At 31.9% G+C, this 17,101-nt stretch overlaps 1 long non-coding RNA gene across 2 annotated transcripts; it reads right to left on the minus strand.

Moving 5' to 3' along the window:
• Nucleotides 1-8,621: 8,621 nt before the first annotated feature.
• On the minus strand, nucleotides 8,622-14,779 carry LOC144841583 (uncharacterized). Of its 2 annotated transcripts, none has more exons than XR_013612041.1 (4): nucleotides 14,649-14,779; nucleotides 13,714-13,896; nucleotides 10,686-10,819; nucleotides 8,622-9,462 (listed from the first exon to the last, which is right to left on the minus strand). It is a non-coding gene; the product is annotated as an uncharacterized LOC144841583 (long non-coding RNA). The 2 variants fall into 2 exon arrangements; XR_013612040.1 differs by having other exon boundaries at nucleotides 13,714-13,891; nucleotides 14,649-14,730.
• Nucleotides 14,780-17,101: the final 2,322 nt, after the last annotated feature.

Genomic DNA, 17,101 nt, shown 5'->3' on the forward strand with positions numbered 1-17,101 from the left:
TAATCTTGATACTTGAGTGTTATATATAATAAATTAATAACATAAAAATAAGCATTGAAAAACATATCACCATTTTATTTTTTATTTCTGTAAATCATTAAATAAAATAATTAGTATAGAAAATTAGTAAAGAAAACAGTATACACAAACAACATTATTTTGTATTTTTCTAAAATGTTGGAAGTCGTACATCAAATCACGTAACTTATGTTCTGTCAATAAGTAAGAAAGGATTTAACATAGAACATGCATTGCTAAGACGCTTTCATTTTAATGTTTTGGTTCAAGCCAAGATCATTACTGCAAATAACTTATAATTCGTCTGCCCTAGATCCACCACGAACAACTTTCAACACAATATGTCTACATCACGATATATCGACAGAAGTATTATATTTTATTGACATCACAATCTCTCCGCACATGTCTCTAATAAGCCTACGTTCTTTTCGTTTCACTAAAATACGTATTATTATATTGAATATCTTAAATAATTTTTCATTCTGTCAAGACAATTTGTTTAAGTATAAGAACCATACAGTCTCATGACACTCACTAAGATGGTCATTTTTATCATATTGCGAACGATATTATTATTCAAATCATATCTAAACCGCTGTTAATTACTCTCTGTATGTGAGAATAGCTTCGTGAAACGTGGATCTATCGGTATATTAGCGAAATCAAATGGGAATTCATTTCATTTATTTTGAATTGATTGATCATTATTATAAATGACGGGTAGTTTCTTTCGGCTTACATCAATTTTCTAAAGAACCGTATTGGAGAACTACATATTAATTTAGGAATTTTATTACGAAATTAATTTCTGTTCTGAAACATTTTTATACATATTTCCACAATCATATTAATACTCCGGTATGTATGTCATTTAACGAAGATACACAACTTTTAAGCATATTGATGAAATCGTTGACATATCGACCGATATCGTGTCCAATAAAAATTGACTCTACAGAAGTGTGGGTTGACAGTTAAACTTTCTTGTAAAAGAAACAAAGCGCTATATTTTGTAGACTCGTATTTTTCTAGCCCATAGCATATTTTTTTCTTTCTTTTTTTTGTGGGAGCTGCCCATCTCCTTTTCCTATTAATTATAGTGGAATAAAATGGGTTTTTTTTCTTTTACGCCGTAAAAAAATTGTAAATTAAAAGAAATGTTCTTTTTTTATTGTTATTTTGTTTTGAAAGAAATAAATGTTAACTTGTCGATGAGTTCGTTGTCCGTAGGCCTTGTTGTTCTGAGGTACCGGTTTTTGGTATACCGGGTGACTCAACGGGCTGTTTGACAGCTTGACATTCATCGCTGATCGTGCCTGGGTTGACAGTAGACTCCGACATAATTTCGGTTGATTTCCCAGTCGATCATTTAGATTTAGTACTCGTTCTAGTTGACGTCATACTTTTACAATATTAATGTATAATACTTATTGTAAATTTGGATGCCGTAATGTGTTATTATAGAGCAATTCAATGAAATTTTGTGTGCGATTACAACATTCGTTGTTTAGCTCATAGCTTCTTTTGTTCTTCGAAAAGAAAAAAAATAATTAAGACGACCCCTGGCTCTTGTAATGTCATAGTGGTTGGCTTGCATTAAGAAGTAGCCATGATTTTGTTGCCTTTACATTCATGTAGAAGACGGACATTCTCGATTGCTTTTCAGTATATTGTATTACCTGACAAAACAGAAGTAATGTATTTGGCGTCAATGTTACCAAGTTCGTTTATAGAAAACGAGTTTCAAGTGACCTGATGCGTTGAGTATTAATCAGCTCATCATCAGGGGTCGTGTATTACGTAGACACAAAATGTCATGCTATTCTAAGACAATTGAAGATATTACGTTCAATGTTGTTAGCAAATTATATCTTTATTATCGACGTGTGTATATAATCAGTACAAGTTGAAAGTAATTATAGACTGTGTCTTGAATTGAATTCAAAATATAAACATCCTGATTTTATCTCCTTTTTCGGTTTACGGTAATTTGCTTTCGATATTTATTACAGACTCATTAGTTTGAGATTGACTGTGCAATCGTAATGTTTTCACTACTTTTCAAACGGCTAGGACTGACCAAATTAAACGAACGATCTGAGTATCCTTTGGTGAGAATGTGTGTTTGTGTGTATTCATCGAGTGGTTTCGAGGGCTAAAGTTATTTAGGCCTACATTTTACTGCCATGTCCTACAGTTACAGAATAAATCGGATCAATGTCTTTTCCTGGATTGTTTCTGATAATCCTGATAATATTATCTTTCGTATTGCATGTAGGCTTACTTACGTGAGTAGAATATTTTGGCGTGAGGCTTTTCCACAACTGTCCAAAAATCCCTAATGTGTTTAAGCAGAAATCAAATACGTCGATATGCCTATACATTATATTACCCTTATTGTTGATTTGACATAATCATGGACATGTCCAGTATGCCTAACTTTTATAATTATGAATTCGTTGCTTGTCTTTTACGTAGGTTAGAACCTGTTTTGTTTGGAAGAGAATCTCGAAAAAATCTCTAGGCTTGTGTTCGAAATACTGTAGTAGGAAAACTGCATAACGAATGTAGAATTCATGAATTTTAAAACAATCCACAATACAACCACATGGCTAAGAGTTCTTAAAAGAGGAGGCCCATGAGCCATACATGACATTATACTCATGTATAATGTCATGCATATTCATGTTCCTGTTTTAACACATTTAGAAGAAGAACAAGCACGAATGTGCGATACTCGGGGTACAGCAGCAAAAGAAGCTGTAATGACGTAAAAAGACCGAATGTAACGTCACATACACATCAATAACCACGCTACCAAATACGGCTATACGGTACCATCTTCGAGACGTGATATGGCTGCATTCGGTTTGAAATTAAAAGATCCGGCTCTATAGCTTTGAGGACATGTAGTATATTCATGCCAAATTCCAGCTCAATACTACAACGAAGGGAGGAGTAGTACTTTATAAATCGCACTTTTTACTCAATAGTGTCCAGATGGAGGAGGAGAAAATGAGTGAGTCCTAGACTCGGGTACCCCGAGTAAAAATAATGCTGTTGTATTTCTTTCTCCTTATAAATTCTCATTTTAGTCACTAGTATTTTAAGTTTATTTTGGGTGATTCAAATCACAAACTAAGACATTTTAAATTGGAAGAATAACAATCTATAATCAATTTCATATTATACTTAATGTATTGTTTTCTTCTATTCATTTCAATGAAAGCCCACATATCAGCGAGTTACATTTTTACCTCACAGTTTATAGCCTATCAACATACATAACAAAAATTATCTCCAATTTTATGTTTTACGTTACGGTCTCTATAGACAACAGTTTGCAATCAATTAATTTTTTAATAAAACAATTTTAATGTAAGTATATATTGGCGTCTTACGCAATATTGCAATCCCAGAGGCGTAATTCAACGATTCCCCCATGTAAATTAGCTTGAACATTAAGCAAACCACATTTCTTGAAATATAATTTTCAATAAGATGGTTTTATATGCATTTATTCTATAAATAGTTGTTAAGAAGAAATACGATCCTCGTGTAATATTAAACTGCATTTATATAATTATAATGCAATACGATAAGAAGATGGTTAATTTGTATATATAATTATATTCAAGAGAAAACAAAGTTATTTGTATATGTTATCAATGGTCGTCAATTAAAGTTGTATTCGTTACGCAAGCGCTTTGATAATTTTGAAATTATTAAAAAAAAATTTCATTTTCTTACTATTGTAGGCATATTTAAAATTGTGGGAGAGTTAGGAGAGAATAATGATGATTAATATTTTTTGAAAGTTATATAATGTCAGTTGTATTTGCATTATACTATTTCATTAATATCAAGTGCAATGCAATATAAATGAACATTTTTACTGATGAGGAAATAAAAGTGGGTCGGACTTACATAAGACAAAAACTAAATTATATTGAAAGGGATAAGCGCTATAAATTCGTATTATTAGATATAAAAAAAACTATACAATGAAATGTGTTAAAAACATTTCTGTTGTTAATACATGATTTTTATTTTAAAATAAAAATTTTAAGTGGATCAAAAGTTCAAATAACAAGTACAGGCCTAATGTTGTAAATAAAAGACAGGCATTAAACAATAATATATGACAAACGGTGTAGCAAAACAGACATTCTATTCAGAATAAGTAGGTGGTTTGTATAAGTATTCAGAATAAGAAGGTGGTTTGTATAAGTATTCAGAAGAAGAAGGTAGTTTGTATAAGTATTCAGAATAAGTAGGTGGTTTGTATAAGTATTCAGAATAAGAAGGTGGTTTGTATAAGTATTCAGAATAAGTAGGTAGTTTGTATAAGTATTCAGAATAAGGAGGTGGTTTGTATAAGTATTCAGAATAAGAAGGTGGTTTGTATAAGTATTCAGAAGAAGAAGGTAGTTTGTATAAGTATTCAGAATAAGAAGGTGGTTTGTATAAGTATTCAGAATAAGAAGGTGGTTTGTATAAGTATTCAGAATAAGAAGGTGGTTTGTATAAGTATTCAGAATAAGAAGGTGGTTTGTATAAGTATTCAGAATAAGAAGGTGGTTTGTATAAGTATTCAGAATAAGAAGGTGGTTTGTATAAGTATTCAGAATAAGAAGGTGGTTTGTATAAGTATTCAGAATAAGAAGGTGGTTTGTATAAATATTCAGAATAAGTAGGTGGTTTGTATAAGTATTCAGAATAAGTAGGTAGTTTGTATAAGTATTCAGAATAAGTAGGTAGTTTGTATAAGTATTCAGAAGAAGAAGGTGGTTTGTATAAGTATTCAGAATAAGGAGGTAGTTTGTATAAGTATTCAGAATAAGAAGGTGGTTTGTATAAGTATTCAGAAGAAGAAGGTGGTTTGTATAAGTATTCAGAAGAAGAAGGTGGTTTGTATAAGTATTCAGAATAAGAAGGTGGTTTGTATAAGTATTCAGAATAAGAAGGTGGTTTGTATAAGTATTCAGAATAAGAAGGTGGTTTGTATAAGTATTCAGAATAAGAAGGTGGTTTGTATAAGTATTCAGAAGAAGAAGGTAGTTTGTATAAGTATTCAGAATAAGAAGGTAGTTTGTATAAGTATTCAGAAGAAGAAGGTGGTTTGTATAAGTATTCAGAATAAGAAGGTGGTTTGTATAAGTATTCAGAAGAAGAAGGTAGTTTGTATAAGTATTCAGAATAAGAAGGTAGTTTGTATAAGTATTCAGAAGAAGAAGGTGGTTTGTATAAGTATTCAGAATAGGAAGGTGGCTTGTATAAGTATTCAGAATAAGAAGGTGGTTTGTATAAATATTCGGAATAAGAAGGTGGTTTGTATAAGTATTCAGAATAAGAAAGTTGTTTGTATAAGTAAAGTAATTGAAAGTATAGGTTTGGATTTTCGGTAGAAAAGCAAATTGCTTTATTTATTATTAAGTAGTTGTATGATATATTCAAATACACACCTATTCAAATACTATTGACCTTTTCTACTAATTACTTCTAAACTAAACATGATTTAGTTTACAATAGTGAAGTTATATACAAGAAAGACTGCTGTGGTCTGCTGAAGTTCCTTGTTCTATGTACCGTATATTATACACTATTGAACTATGGATTATTGTAACGTCAGTTATTCTCCTTCATACTATTTGTTTATAAAGTATAATAACAATATTTATTTGGTAGGTATCTAAATGCAAGTACGAATACTACTTTCAATTACAACCATAATTCTCTAACTCATATTATTGTAAAACAGGTTTTCATTTACCTGGGTAATCCTGGATAAATAATATGTTGTGTTAAATTTATATTTCAATAATAGATGCATTAAAAGTAGACGCATTCCACTGAGTTATTAACCATTTACTATTATTGCTCTTTTGGCACTCCATAGAAACGAAAATATTGATTCGATTATGCGAAATTCGCGAACAGTATGCGAGAAACACGTCTGTAAAATCATCAATTTAAAGGATTTATTTGGTACTTTTTATGTGATTCTTCTTTTTAAATTGCCTTTGAGGCTCAATTCTAAAGTGTGGTATTCACGATAAGTTACTTATTAAGTTTGGAGTCGAATGGAAGTCGAAATAAAACAGGTGCAAAACGGATACTAGCGTCAGTACGATTATGAGGTGAGCTTCTGTCGAACATTTATTGTCTGTCGTTCATTTATGCCGCCGGGAATAGAACAACCAATAGCATTCTAAAAGCAGTATCGTGTTCATTTCGGCTGTCATTATGTATAGAACGCAAACATTGCCAAAAAGGAATGGAATATCTATAGATTAAAAAAAGCAAAATATTTAATTATTAGGCTAGCGTAGGCCAATTTATTAGGCTTCATAGCAATGAAAATACACAGCCGGTTTTAGTGATTGAACTCATTGTAGACATATTGGTATTTATAGTATTTAGAATATTAAATTACATTTTAAAACAATTGATTATATTATGGTAGGCCTATTTAGGATAAAGATATTTCCATAATATAGGGCCGGGTTGAGAGAAGGGTAGTGCGGAGGATGCGCCCCCTCTAAAATCTACTGCTTACGTTAGGTTCTGCTAACCAATTTCAACGTACAGGTTAATGTTAAAGTAAGCTTTAGTTTAATCAAGTCATGTGTCATTATAGAATAATGGCAAATAACCGTGTGCCTCTTGTACATATGCATGCTAACATACAAATCTAAAGAGAATAGTTCCCACTTCCAGACAGTGTGGGATAATATCAATATTGCCAATTAAGCTAATACATTTTAACTATCATTCACCTTAGTCTAGAATAAAAGCCCACGAAACGATCAACGCCACCAATGTTTAAATTAGCGATCTTTAAATCATTTCATATCATTTTGTTTTGCTATAGGCTTACATTATTACAAAATCATTCGCTTACTCTGCATAATTATTTTACATTTTGCTGAAATGAATCTTTCACTTTCTCACTTACATTTGTCTTTGTTATGTTTTAACAATTTGAATAAACAGAAGTAACATTACGCCACGTATGCTATAGTTATACAGTGAGACACACACGACCAAGTTCGTGGATACAATCCTTATTCATACCCAGAGAACGTAGTCATTGTTCGTTGCCCTTCCGAGGATCACCCAATCTGGTGAAGAGTTTACATCTACAGAGTTTTGTTTGTTTGTTAATATTGACATGATACGATTTATTCAGAGTAAGATTGATATGTAAGTGTCGACTGTATTTTGACCAAAACGTCGCTAACTTCGTGTTACGGAGAATTATTGTTTAGTAAGTGTAGAATCTGCACACGTATCAGTTAAACAACGAATAATTTAGCTCTGCAAAGCCCATGTTTTCTGTTAATATATACTTCCTTAAAGAACATAATTTGTTATCGGAAGTTCAGGGTGGGTTCAGAAAAGATAGAAGGTGTAAAGACCATATTGTTTTACTAAAAAATATCCTTGCTTGTCGCCAAGCGGAAGAGAAAAAGACATTTCTGCATTTGTGGACTTCAGCAAAACGTTTGACACTGTTTGGCGAGATGGGTTGTTTTACGCATGTAAACACATTGGTATCAATGGAAAAATTGTAAATAATATTACAAATCTATATAAAAATGTAAAAGGAAAAGTTTCTTTTGGTGAATACGAAACTGACATCTTTAACATTGATGAAGGTGTCAAACAAGGCTGTCCACCCTCTCCAATTCTAATATATAGGCCTACATAAACGAACTTAACCAAATTATTAAGGAGTGGGTAGTGATTGTAATAATACTAATCGTTAGTAAAATCTTAAATGTTATACATTCATATTATTTATTATTATATCTACTGTTAGATCCACTTGTCCATAATAGCATTTATTGTACTTAGATTTCTAATAATGTTTTTTGTTATGATAGCACTGCTATTGCTAATACTAAGGATTAGGGGAACTTGGCGATTGCACTGCAAAACAGCAAAATATTGTACGATTCTCCGAATGATAACTACGCACCAATTTCAGAGTTTTAGGGAGATTTCGATTTTCGACGACCGACGACCAAACTACGTCATATTAATTCATTGTGCGCATGCGTAAATATTAGGGACTTTACGAAACACGACGGTTAGGAGAGGACGACGAATATCCTGTGTTCGCTAGAGCGTAAAATCATATACAGTCAACATAGCCGTTTTATTAGTCACGCACCCCCTTGCGCGAAGACGTCGACCGGCAGTCTCTCCGGCCCTCCCCTGTCTCGTGGCGCGGGGCCCTTCTGAATAACTTGGCTCTGTTGATACAGCATAGGCCTAGCCTTCCTAGCTAAGGCCTAGCATTTCACCGTCCTATGGCTTCTCGTTGTGTTTCGTAAAGTCCCTATTGTGGTCCGGTCGACGACTGGCAATACGTCGATTGACCTGACCTAGGTTGGTCGTCAGTCCTCGGTCGTCGCAAACCTACTGTCGTGAAATGATACTAAAAGAAGCAAATATTTCCGTTCGATTGTTTATAATTATAAGCCTATCTTTTTAATCTGTATCTTACGACACTATTAAATTGTATTCTCAATCCTCCCCCGTAAACATTGATAACAATAACTACTAAAAACAGTAACATGATACAAAGAAAATGTTATTTTCATGTGTTTATTACAATTACTTTTACATTATGCAATTTAATTGGACTACTAAATAAAATCTTTATGGGCTGCATCCGAAGGCACAAAGAACGTATAATAAATAAGCCGGCATGCGATCTCATGGATGCTTGCACACGTTTACTGTTTCTGAATGTCTGGCCATAAATTCATATACAAATTTTAACATGATACAAACAATGAATTAGGTCTTAGTATAACAAGGACACTTATTATAAACACAATAGCTATAAATCTGATCTACCTTTCTAGAATCATGGTCCTTTTTATCTGTTTGGAGGATTGTTCTTACTGTGCATGCGCAATAAGTTCCTACAATGTGTATTACGTTCTACAATAATTAACTCTTTTTTCGCTATAATGGAATAATGTGGTTTCTACTACTAAAATCTACTTCGATAAAGCAAGGGATATGTTTACATTTAAGTAGCGTTTAATTAAGACAACTTAAAGGGTTTGCAACAAATTCAGCGGGAGAAATTAGAGATAGGCTACAAGCAATGCAAAATACAACATTACGGGTGGCAAAATCTGTATCGTCACATCTATAATTATTTTTCTTTGGTCCATAACAAAAATGGAGGATGTTATGACGTCATCGGTATTATATTCTAACTCTTCTTTATGTTCGTATTGTTCTGTTTGGCGAATACGTGTTCAAGTTTGCGTTGATTTGTTAGTTTTGACAAACCGAATAGAGATACACATTTATAAAGGCAAAGATAAGTAAAATGGCCAGATAGAAGCTGCTGTGTAATTAGACAGTCGGATGATCCATAATGTTAATGATGATATATTAGATGCTTGTGAAAACCTAAAAAAAAGAACAAAATTATAAAGATAATTCATTTTGGTTTTTTTATTGGTAGGCTACAAACGGTTCTGTAATTCTGTCAAATCATACATTATATCTGTTTACTTTGTATTTCTTCAGAAACTAAATAAATACTTAATTAATATGCAATAATATTGTCATGGTTGTTATTAATATCGTGAGTCATAATCCCTATGTTCTCTTTCGTTTGGCATATTAAAGATAGATGACTAATTAATGACTAATTTGTATCTTAATTGTCATTTATTCTTTCCTAATGTGATCGTGGTCGCCATAGTTTTTCATCTACATAGGAAAGAAAATTAACACTTAGATAATTAGATGAATCATCTTCGTCTGGTTTCTTCATTTATCTTTTTGTAAATAGTTGTGTTTACAGTTTGAGTTGGAAGTCTTACTGATGTAATGTTTAAAATGTATGACTATGTTGAACAAGGATTTTGCATAATAATAATTTAATAATGACTACTTGGCAAATAAAACACAAATGCACGGTACATATAGAAAGGGGAAACTGTTCTACAATGTAGCGGTCTATACCAAGTTGTATGATGATGATGATGATATCATACGGGAGACGTAGTTTTCATAAATACCATGGTTATAGACCTATTGTAACATTTCAGTCCACTGTTTTCAGAGGATATCAGATTTTTGTTTTATATATTTGTTATAAAATCAGTTGACGGAGCAATGTCGCTTTCCGTTTAAAAACAAGGTACTGATTATAGTGTGTTGTGTACATGTAATGTGTTTGATAAGACGTCTTATACGGTATAGTAACTTGTTATTTTGGAAGAATGTTTTACGAATCAGGGAATTCCGTTTAAAGATGCCCCAAGTTTGACTTGATTAAACGTTAATGTTTGTTTATGTCAGTTTTGTTAAGACTTGAAACACTAATATCTAGGCCTAATGCATTCATTCTAGTTTTTGTAATCCGTTCTGTCTTAAACTGAACGTAATGTGAATCATCTTTGGCAGCTGACTCTTGTCAATCGGTAAGTTCCGTCAACAAAACTATGTTTGTATGCAAGAAAACAATTTCAAGACCCTAGGCCTATTTACCCATCATTTTACCTAACTTTATTTGATAATGGTGTGATCATGAAGTGGCCATAAAGTTTATATTTAAAATGATAGACGAACATTGTTTAAGACATTTACTTTCTCTAAATGTACGGCCTCAAATCGGTACTTACCGAAGTGTATTGAATTCTTTTTCAGTGTTTTCCCGCGCTTCCTAGAATTTTATTTTTCAATCCTTTGAAACTCTGTCTGCTACGAAGGTTATCAAGTGATGCAATTCCCATACGTGCTCTCTTTGCCATTGAATCTATAAGAACAATTAATCAATCAAAACATTATCTAAATTCATTTTTTATTTAGAATAATATCTAACATTTTTAAAAACAGATCATTTATTTAGGATTGGATAATAAACGTTTAAGTATAGAACAAACAGAACATTTTATAGAAGATTATGTATTATCGGTACTCATACTATAGTAGTATAGAAAGGCGGCGGAAAACATTCCTGATCAAGCTAGAGATGGTTCGTTTACGATATAGGCCTAAATCTAGGTACATTAATCTATTTCATTAATTGTTGCAAAATAGTGTTTTTTGTTAGCGCAGCTCTTTATAAAAGGAACACTGAATTGAACATTTTTAGTAAGTAATAATAGACATAATCCTAACGGTAGATTGCTAGACAATATCAAAGCATGAATACAATTCCTACTACCATTGATATTACCACGCCAAGACCTTAAAGATGTATTGTCCCTTTGTCAAATTCCAAAAAAATAAAAAATAAAAGATTTCGAAAAAAAGTGGGTCATTTTGAAGTATCATAATAGTTATTAACTTTCACCAAAAATTAGTCGAAAAAAAAATCATTTAACTGAAATACAGACGTTTTTTGGTTCAAAAAATAACTTTGACTTCCAGTCAAAGTTTTCGATCAAAACATATCTCATAATGCAACGCGCTTATTTGGCTACTCTGTATGCAAATCATAAAACTTCCTCGCGATCTGTGTGAAAACACCTTCTCAACCGTGACGAGTTGTAAACAATCCTAATGAGCATTATGCATAATGTATAATCATGGTTTGAAATCTTTGTTTACTTTTGCTCGTGACGATTTTCCAGACGAAATGTAATCAAATTAATTTAGCTGTTAATTACGTAAAATTGTTGTTTTTGGTTCAAATTTTCGACTTAAAGTGAATAACTTTAATATTACTTTGATATGGCCAATTTAAATTTAGAATATTCTGACCTTCATTTTTTTGTGTTTCAAGGGACAATACATCTTTAATGAATCACTATACCATTTAATTAATACATGTATTCTCCAGTATTCTGAATTGAGTGCATCACCGACTAATTACTATACATTAAACATTATAATGCCCTAAAGAAATTTAAAACAAAACTCTATAATGTTCTTTAATTGCAGTGAACGATGTTTTAAAATGTTCTCTAAGACTTTGGATAAAACACAATTTGAACAGATTTTGTATCGGTTTTTTTTCGTTAATAACGGTAATCAATATTCGTATATATCCTGTAATTTCCTTTTAATTGCGATACTGTAAATTAACTCGAAACTTCCAGAAAGAATCATGGTTAGATGTAATCATAATATCCTTCTCTTATTCGTTTATATTTCATTGAACCGTTTATGTTTTTACAGGAAAAACATGTTTAAATGTAACTGATTTAAAAAGACGGTCTTATTTTTAAATGAGGGGGGAAATCATTTTCCATGTGAGATACACCGTGCTTTTTAAGTATAATATTGTTACGTCATTTTGTCTCAAAGCACACCTACAGTAGGCCTATAATTAATGAATACCATATAAACAAACTATTCTATCGTTTGCATTGTGAACTTTACTATAGTTATTTACTGTCCTTGATGAAACATTTGATCAAAATTAATGTTTGAATAATGAATGAGTCTAATAATTTATTTTCGTGACCTGTAATTAATCAAAAGACGTGCAGAAGACTAAATAATAATAGATAGATAATCGTATTAAAATAATCCTACAATAGTATTCATATCTGAACCGTACTAATTAGTTTATAATTCGACTTTGATCCTTGATTTAATTTCAGAAAATACACCGAATGTGCAATTATTTTGAAGGTTGGTTAATACAAGATAATCATTATTCGTACGTAAATTACCATGGACGGACAAAATTCAATTCATTTTAAACTAGAAGAAACTTAACTAAATCTAGTGGAAGGTTAAGGTAAGTTGATTTCTTCTTCTTTTAAAAATATATTTATGATGTTCTGCCTAGTATCGACTTAGTCCATTTATATAATCTTAATTTGTAATCATGTACGGTACTATACATTATTTGTTATTTCTGTATTTTGTAAAAGAGGCATTGATAGGTAGTTAGGTATTAGCTATTGATAGTAGATGGCTAATAATATGGCTATTAGTTTGATCAGGGAGTTGGTAATTAGCTAATTAACAACTCCCTAGTTTGACCAACTCGATGTGACAAAAGTAGAACAGACATTTTTATATTATCAGCAATGCAGATGAGCATAGGAAAGTATTGAGTACCAATAGGTACATTACCACAATTTTACTCGATTCTCTGTACAGTATATCTGTATTTCAATCTTTTGAAAGTTTTGTGATAAATTGAGGAGTGACTTTAAAATTCATGTCCCTCCCCAACCCATAGCTCTCCAAAAAAACACAATATTGTTTTTTTCCAAACTACTTGGCCTATTTATATTTTTGTAAACATTTAACGAATGTCAATATTGACGTAAAACAAGTGAGGATAAAGATCATAGTCTAAAATATCCGTAATTATGTCGATAATAGGCCAATAAAACTAAGCTAATAATGTGAATTTCTACAGAAATACATGTCATGCATTTGAAAAGCTAATTATCGGGAACATGCCTTGCTGATCTCATGTACTAAGTTTACGCTAGAAAAGGCATAATAGCGGTCATTGCGTACTATTAATGATCGGTAATAATAATAATTGCTAATGTAATATTGGTTAGGCCTATAAACCTATACTATTGTTTCCTGTTTGTGTTGATCTAGTTCCTGCCTCGATGTTACCACGAGAATAATGCGTGGAACGCGTTCAAACTCTTATCACAATTGTGCTATTATACGATGCGTGTGTAAATATAAGAAGGAAAATTCTGTTTATAAAAAAACCAAAGTGTTTACCGTCGTTTCCGCATCCTCCGTAATAGATGCAGTAGAGCGTTGAAAGATCGTCTTCTATACGTGCGAAGATTTCATCTACTGTCACATCTTCTGTGGTTTGTGCTTTTGATGGTACAGGCATTACTACAGCTAGTACTAGCACGACAGCTACGCATGATGCAACAATATTCTTCATTTTCTTTTCTGTAATGAAACCCAAAATATTATTAAATGTATATCATTTATTCAATAAAAGACACTATACACGTCTGAGTTTTCTTTCCAATTAATTGGTTATTATTATCAGGCATCGTTAGATATTAGTTATACTGCAACAGATTTATCTCATGATTTTTATTACACGTTCAGGTTTTTGTTAAAAAAAATAGAGTAACACGAGGTTAGTGACTGAAAACCTATTTGTAGTGCCGCCTGTATGCAATTCAAAGCATTTCTTTTTTTCCTATTCTATACTACTTATCTCACGTTTCTAAATTAATATTGCATTAATAAATTACTTGAAGCAAAATTATCAAGAAGGATACTATAAATGATCAAATGAAGGCCTATAAATTAAGACCGAATTCAATTAGTTTTAAGAAGTCACTAGAATAGTCAATAAAATGCGTTTTACAACCGCGCTTTTATGAAGTAATTAAGATTTAATAGATTTTAGATATTTCTGTTGCTCCGTAGGCCTATAGTTAATCGGATGAGGATCCTTTTGAAAATGAAAGCAACAAAAGAAAGCGGTTTATTATTATGAGTTAAAATAAAGCACTATACTATGACTAGACTTACAAAGCAATATCGTTTTGTTTTAAAAAAGCCCTGAATTTTATACTGTAAGCTTATTTTACAGAGTATACTAATAGTTTTACTGTAATTCAAGAAATGCTAGGGTGTTGATCCACGTTTGTAAGATGCCACTTTAAACAAACAGTTATGCCACTTACCTTTTTTGTTGGTTTACTTGTTATTTCCTGGTCTGACTTTTCGTCTGTTTCGCTTGTTGACTAGAACTCTATTGATTGCCTACCACATCGAGTGGTGCTGTATTTAAGCGAATTCAGCCAATCTCCTGAGTATTCTTTGACCCTTGCGTTAATTATCATCGGGACACGTCATTGTAATCCTTCTGAGACGACTGTATGTGAAGACTAATTACTTTGAGACGAAAAACCCGTGGGAGTTATCCACTACCATCAACACCAACGCTGGAAACAAATCCCCATTGGATGATAACTATTGCTGACAGTGACCAATCAGATGCTGTGTATTAAAAAAACTTCTTAGCAGACACATATTCAGTAGCAAATCGTTGGCATCGTTTCATAAACTTACTGAACAAGCCGTTGATAGCAATATTTATCACAATCTTGGTTGACTTATGGTTTTCAAATTAAATGCAATCCCCAGATCACTTCTAAGACACGATAACTAATGGGGCTCATCTACATGCCATTACCATATGAAATTAGTTGTGAAATGTACAAAGCCGACGATCTTAGTTTATATTAAATATATTGTATTCGATTTAAAAAATAACACGTGTAATAGATTAATCCACACCAAAACCAATCTAATCAAAATTCGAATTTATTAGCAAAAATAATAAAAATGAATCACTGCTTTGGGAAGATTGTTTGCCTTATCGATAATGCAATAAATAAATTGCGAATTACATATAAAAACGTTTTTTTAATGATAACTAGCATCTTAAAATAAAAAACGTTTTCCGGGATAGAATGCCTTGATTAGACTCTTTAAAAGTTTGCCAAATAACATCATTCAAACAGAAAAATTCACGTCGAGAGTGATTATTTTAAGATATATATTTTATTCAGCAGTTTTGTCTATGTCTCACATTAACTACTTACATATGTTACATGTTATACAACCTTTATTTTATTGTATGCTTGTTCGAATGCTTTTTTATATTGTATTAGTTGTATTCTGGTGTTGTTCTTCCATTTTAATGATATATATCCTTATACTTATTTAGTTTATTTTTTCTTTTTAATATCATTTTTCATGTTGTTTCTTTGTGTTTTCCTTGCTATTTATGCTACTTTTTAGTATGTCGGGCGGTCGGTCGGTCGGTAAACACTAACTAAAATATGCGCACGCGACTTCTTCTTTCTTTTTAGCTTTACTATATTTCTGATGTCCGTCTTATTGTTTCTTCTACATAATTATTTATTTCCCCTTCTATTAAGTCTATATTTTCTGTTTGTTTTACACCTTTTCCTTCTCATAATTTTGTCTATTAATTTATCGTTTTTTTTTGTCGTCTCCTTATCTATTATTATTATTATTTTCTTCTACTCATTTATATTTTCTTCCCTCTACACATTACCCCATTTTTAAAACCTTCCTTCTTAATTTTCTCTTATTGTTTTGTTCTTTTTTTCTTCTTCTCCATCGATTGAGTTTTAATCTTAATACTATTATTTCAGAATGTTTTCCATTTGTTGTTTGTAGTCGCTATGTTGTACGTTTAACCGTGAAATATCATAGGTTTCTTTTGGTCCAGGGTTCGAATCGCATCGTTCCTCTCCGTGTGTTCCAACGAGCCGGTTGGAAATTTAGATAGCGTACCATCTTTCGGATGAGAAGTTAAGCCGTTGGCCTTGTGTGCAACATTACTCATGTTAATGAACGCAGTACACACTTAGTCTACCACACTTGTACTACCCAATTCACCACCAGAGGGACCCCGCCGAAGAAGTTAGTGGGTTATCCTTGGTGTTCCACGTCAGATTCAGAATACATAAATACTGATTGTGTATGATCCGCACTATGAATGTCAATATCCTTCTACAGAAATTCTACCAATCTTGGTAAGCAGATGGATATCTGTAGATGTGCACATGACGTTTAGTAATAATAAATCAGTTATTCAGATGTTTATGGGCATCTTTGACAGGTCATTATCAAAAGCATCAACTACAGTAGTGAGAGGTTGACAGTAATTGACGAGAATATCGTGAACATCTTCAATTTCTCTGAAATTTAGAGAAAGAAACGTTTTTATAGTAATCATATACAGAGAGATTAACCGTGATATATTCTTTTTAGTCTGCCGAAATGGGCAGGTGGGGTGTATGGGATGGTTTGTTTAAAATTGTAAAATTGTCAATGAGTACTTAAACGCGAACCAAGTATTTCCCAGATTCATAAACTTATGAATGTTGTTACACGCAACATTGAAACCTGATAATGATATTTATGGGACAACTGTCTTGTCTCTCGAGTTTAAATCTAATATTGAAATTCCATGGTCATATCGTGAAGAAACATTTGTTAGGCCCTATTATGTGTTTTTATACATACCGTATATAATATTATATTAAAACATGATTAATACGGTAACTTAACAGTATTTGCAAAATTAACCTTCCTACCT

Source organism: Antedon bifida, chromosome 4, assembly GCF_963402885.1.
Source record: "Antedon bifida chromosome 4, ecAntBifi1.1, whole genome shotgun sequence".
Classification (NCBI taxonomy): domain Eukaryota; kingdom Metazoa; phylum Echinodermata; class Crinoidea; order Comatulida; family Antedonidae; genus Antedon; species Antedon bifida.